This window comes from Bos indicus x Bos taurus, chromosome 20 (genome assembly GCF_003369695.1).
Source record: "Bos indicus x Bos taurus breed Angus x Brahman F1 hybrid chromosome 20, Bos_hybrid_MaternalHap_v2.0, whole genome shotgun sequence".
Taxonomy (NCBI): domain Eukaryota; kingdom Metazoa; phylum Chordata; class Mammalia; order Artiodactyla; family Bovidae; genus Bos; species Bos indicus x Bos taurus.
Window position 1 is genome coordinate 57,809,570 of NC_040095.1, and position 5,613 is coordinate 57,815,182.

Here is a 5,613-nt window from a genome sequence, read left to right on the forward strand (position 1 = left end):
CTTAAACACACGCTCTCATATACACAAAGCACTTTACTGTGGAGGCAAAAAGATAAGGGGTCAGGTCCGTATAATGAATGACTAGATTGCAGAAGGCAGTGACAGCTATATTTTTTTTTCCATGATGACCTAAATCTACCCATAGCATTTCCATTTACTGATAATGAGAAGCACAGAGTCCAAATAGATAAGACATGGGAGCCATAAGGAATGAGCTTTATTAAAAAGACCGTGCCTATTGCTACCACGCCAAGGTGTTTTACAAAGGCGGTACGTGACACTGGACTTCATTTATTCTGTGAATGTCCTTATGCAAGATTCTTTGGCTCTTCACACAGTGAGGATTCAGACCTTAAAGAGTTTTAGCTAAAGGCCAGATCCAGCTGGACAGGGCCAAACAGCTAGGAAGTAACCTACCACCAGGTCAAGATGAAACGGGCTGTCAGGATGGAGACAGGGGGCCAACAGAAGTAAGTTAGCCTGGGGAGACCCACTCCCTCCATGGCAGAGCAGCCCACTCACTGCAAAGAGTTCTTCCATCGTTTGGTGACCTGACTTCAATTTATGGAAAGTCTTAAATATTTGTATGAAGGGAGGGGCGAGGGGAAGCCCTCAGAACAAGGTCTAAAAGCTGCTTAGAACAATGTCTTCTGGACACAGTAGGTGGAGCCCCTCTCTCTGACTTTGGGACCTTGAGTAAAACCTGCCAGCCACCCAACCTGGTCCCTCATACTTCTACACCCTGGTTTGAATCTCTCCTGTGCCAGCCACCCAACCTGGTGCCTCATACTTCTACACCCTGGTTTGAATCTTTCCTGTGAAATATCTTCCACTATGTAAAGATAAAAACAAAAATAACCCTGGTATGTTGTTGTTTAGTGGCTAAGTTGTGTCTGACTCTTCCCATGGACTGTAACTCACCAGGCTCCTCTGTCCATGGGGTTCTCCAGGAAGGAGACTGGAGTGAGTTGCCATTCCCTTTTCCAGAGGCTCTTCCCAACCCAGGGACTGAACCCAGGTCTCCTGCATTGCGGGCACTTTCTTTATCATCTGAGCCATCAGGGAAGCCCCAACATACTGCATGTGTCTCATTTAATGGGAGAGGGAAAGAAACAGCCTTGTTGATTGACTACCATGTGCCAGGGCGTTCTTCATATCTGCATCTTAGAGGTGACAGAGTCGGTAACTTACCCACAGTCACAGCTGGTACACAGCCCAGTCATACACGAAGCTAAATATATATCAACTTTATGTTCTTTTCACTAGGTTCCTCCATGTACTTATTATATACATGTGAAGAATTGCTTTTCTGTACCACAGAAGCCTATGCAGACCAATACTTTTCTGGAAAAAAAAATGTCTAATATACAAAAGAACTTTTTGAAAGTAGAAAATATGTCTCTGCATCTAAGGAAGAGAGTTCCAATCAGCGACTTGCTGGCGTTTATGCCTGAGCAGGGGTTTCCTTCGGCTGTTTTCAATATGCTTGCACAGTATTCTTAAAGGCAAAGCACCTAAGTTGCCATTGCTGGTGACAGTTCCAGAAACTTGGCATCTGAACACAAGCCCACTCCTAACATTTATATTAACCACAGACCTGCCACAGATGTTTGATTTCAGTCCCCCAGGAATCTGAGAAAACCACTGGGGAAAGTTTCCAATTAGAATTGGAACATTTTACCCTATTTTTCAGATTCAACATAAATGTTTCATAGGTGTCCGGAATAGCTGATGTGGACCTCTGGTTTGATTTTTTGTCTTTATTTTTTGCATCACCTAAACTAGAGCAATAGGTTGAAGTTTTAAACCATGGAAATATGCAACCTCATTTCCAGTCAACTTGATCTTTCTCATTGGAGAACCAGCATCCCTTTGGCCACTAGACCTCGGGTGGAAATGAAATCATTATAGCTGCCTGGATCATCAGAAATTAAAAACTTTATTAGCTGTTCTCTGCCCTCACACACCTTTGGGGCACAAGGTTCAGAAATGGTTGATTCCAGCTGTAAGAGAGAAGTCTAGGGGTCTGAAATGAAAGTAGAGAGAATGGTTTCATTTCTCTATTCATTTCTCATTGACAAGATGAAGGGATTTCCTGTTCACTCCCAAATAATGTTTTTTGTCTCTTAGGAACTAAGAAATGGCACTTTTTCTAGAAATTTTTCATTCTCCCTCCCCTTAGAGCCATCCTATCTTGTCCCCACCAAACAGAGGTCACACAGATTTTTAGGCAAAAGAACTGGAAAAGGCACCTGGTCAACCGCTGAAGCTGTTGCTCAGTCACTAAGTCATGTCTTACTCTCTGTGATTCCATGGACTGCAGCACAGCAGGCTTCCCTGTCCTTCACTGTCTCCCGAAGTTTGCTCAAACTCATGTCCATCCAGTCGGTGATACCATCCAACCATCTCATCCTCTGCCATCCCCTTCTCCTCCTGCCTTCAATCTTTCCCAGCATCAGGGTCTTTTCCAATGAGTCAGTTCTTCCCATCAGGTGGCCAAAGTATTGGAGCTTCAGCCTCAGCATCAGTCCTTCCAATGAATATTTGGGGTCAATTTCATTTAGGATTGACAGGTTTGATTTTCTCAACCCCTACTCTCTCCCCATTAGATACCTGACAAACTTACCAAATTCGAGAGACTTTTGTAAAAATAGAAACGTGAAACCTGTCTCAGAGATTCTTATCTCATGGGTCTAAGTGTTATTAAAGCTCTCCAGTATGTTCCAGTGCAGAGCTGGCCAGGAGTCCTGCTTGATCAGAAGGTCTCTGTTTCTCGGGGGGCGGGAGGGAATGTTTTGGTCCATCTATCCTTTTCATCTGGAAGTTTCCTCCTGCTGCTGCTTCTCAAGAGTCACCCATGGCTTTGCTTCTCTGCAGAGACACTTTAAGCAAGAGGCTGTCGAGACTAGGCATTTATTTCTCAACACTGACTGCCCATAGCTGTTTGCCAGTATTACCCTCCAATAGGGGACCCATGCAGAGCAGAAAGGGGCAAATGGGCCTCATGCCTCAGGATGCCCACAGTAATGGAGGGTCTCCAGTGTAAAGTCTTTGCCCTTCCACAAACAACTGGATTCATGCAGTCAGCAGAATACACTGGCAGACTTGAAAGAAGACTTACATCTGATAGCTGTAAATATGAATGCTTTTACTAAAGTATACCACCTAGAGTGTACCATGAATTCATAAATCATAAAAGTAATTTTGAGGACTTCCCTGGTGGAACAGTAGATAGAAATCTGCCTGCTAAAGCACGAGACATGGGTTTGATCTCTGATCCTGGAAGATCCCACATCCCTTGGAGTAACTAAGCCTGTGTGTCACAACTACTGAGCCCCTGCTCTAGAACCTGGGAGCTGCGAGTCAGCCCTCACCGCCTACTCTCAGAGAATCCATAACAGCCAGGACTCCGGTGTAGTAAGACACACCTCGGGCCAATGTCTAAGATGGCAATCACTCCCAGGTACCAACACAGCATTTGTACAACCCTGAGAGTGACGACCTCCTGAAATACTGAACTATGTGTACTAAGGTCATGCACACTTAAGGGCACATGCACACACACACACACACACACACACACACACTGGTCCAGCCATCCCAAAGCCAATATGATGACAAATTTATGAGGTAAGGCATCCCACCAAACTGCCTCTTATTCAAAAGTATGCTTTGCCTTGGGCTTCCCTTGTAGCTCAGTCGGTAAAGAATCTGCCTGCAACGCAGGAGACATGGGTTCGATCCCTGGGTTGGGAAGATCCCCTGGAGAAGGAAATGGCAACTGATGGGCTGCAGACCATGGAGTCACAAAGAGTTGGGCACAACTAAGCAACTAACACTTACTTACTTATGCTTTGCCTTTAAGAGACACATTCCATCTATGGATTTTCTATCATAACAATGGAAAACATTTTTTAACCCTGCTACTGGACATTAGTAATCACAGAGAGGAGGAAACAGAAAATGCATCTGTGGGCTTGTTGGTATGCAGGGTTCATCTCCACACATACGTAAGTAAGCAGGAGAGAGCTACAGGGACTCTTGGCAACAGAGCTACCGAGACTGTTAATTATTCCATTTGTTTTCAGTGAGGGGAGTTTTTATAAAACATAAAATATATGATGTTCTTTGAAATGGTGGAGACTATGAGGAAAAGACCAAATCTAATCCAGCCAAACTGAAAATTATGTTTGTGAAGACCTTGGCGATATGCCTGTGATTAATCCTGAGGCCTTTTTTCATGAAAAATAAGATCTCCAGAAAAGCATCACTTGGTTCTTCTTTAAGAAAAGTTCTTTTGTTTTAAAATTTTTGAAAAGTTAAAAAAGGTTAATATCATTTATATCAATTTATTATTTCAGTTCATCGCAAGTTCAATATTGAAAAGACTCCTACATCACTGTATGTAGACATAGAAAAACACCGCTTGATCAAAAACACCACTTTTTCATTGCCTCAGCTCTCTAAAGAAACACTATTTCTTTTGCAGAGAAAAGGATGCTATTCTTTAAGAGGACATCTGAGGAAGAATAGCTTCTCTATTGAATCCCATACATACATCTCTTCTAGGAGGACGGTTCCTTGCCCACCAATCTTGATTCTGTCTCATCATTGAATGATCCTTGTCGAATGAATGGCTTAAGGAGTAATTCAGTGCAGAGGAACAAGTCAGAGCAGACCTGTGTCCTATGACCTGGTCAGTGTCACCTCCAACCCTACAATCAATTGATATGATTGAAATTACTTTAAAAATAAATGATGTTCTGGGACTTCCCTGGTGGTCCAGTGGCTAAGACTCTGCACTCCCAGTGCAGGGGGCCCAGGTTTGATTCCTGGCCAGGGAACTAGATCCCACATGCTGCAACTAAGAGTTCAAATGCCAAAACTAAAGACTTTGCACGCTGCAATGAAGATCAAAGATATCCACTGCCACAACTAAGACCTGACATAGCCAAATAAATAAATATTTTTAAAAATAAATGAATGATTGTTGCTCTGGAGTTTAGCCCTCTACCGTTGCATGAAGAACTCCACTCCCCCCTCCAAAGTCATACTCTTATTTATTTCACAATTGTCAAAGTGAAGAAAAATGTCTATAGGGGAGATTTTCCTTATCCAATGGAATTTTTACTTTCTGATTCTTCAATGAACAACCAGTGGGATCGTGACTGAGAGGTAGCATAGCTTAATGGCTCAGAATGTCTGCTACCAATAATGTCAGGTTCTCTGAGTTCAGATCACCACTCTGCCATGTTTCTGCCCAGATGTGCTCCGGTAAGTTACTTAGCCTCTCTCTTACTAAGTTCTTCATCTGTAAAATGCAGACAATAAAAACCCCTTCCTGCAGTACTGCGGTAACCAGTAAACCACCTTCGATGTGTTATTGCTTGCTGAATGCTTAGCACAGTGCCTACCTTATAGACAGGGCTCCAAATTTACCTATAACTCTTGATGTAATTAAGAATCCTTAAATAATTTGTCCAACATATGAGTTTGAGCAAACTCCGGGAGATGGTGAAGGACAGGGAAGCCTGATGTGCTTCGGTCCATGGACTGAAGTCAGATAGGACTTAGCAACTGAAGTGAAGTGAAAGTCACTCAGCCGTGTCTGAT

General features: G+C 43.2%; 1 non-coding gene across 1 annotated transcript; it reads left to right on the forward strand.

Moving 5' to 3' along the window:
- The first annotated feature begins 4,771 nt into the window (after positions 1–4,771).
- TRNAG-CCC lies at positions 4,772–4,844 on the forward strand. Its single transcript has one exon. It is a non-coding gene; the product is annotated as a tRNA-Gly (tRNA).
- The last annotated feature ends 769 nt before the right edge of the window (positions 4,845–5,613 follow it).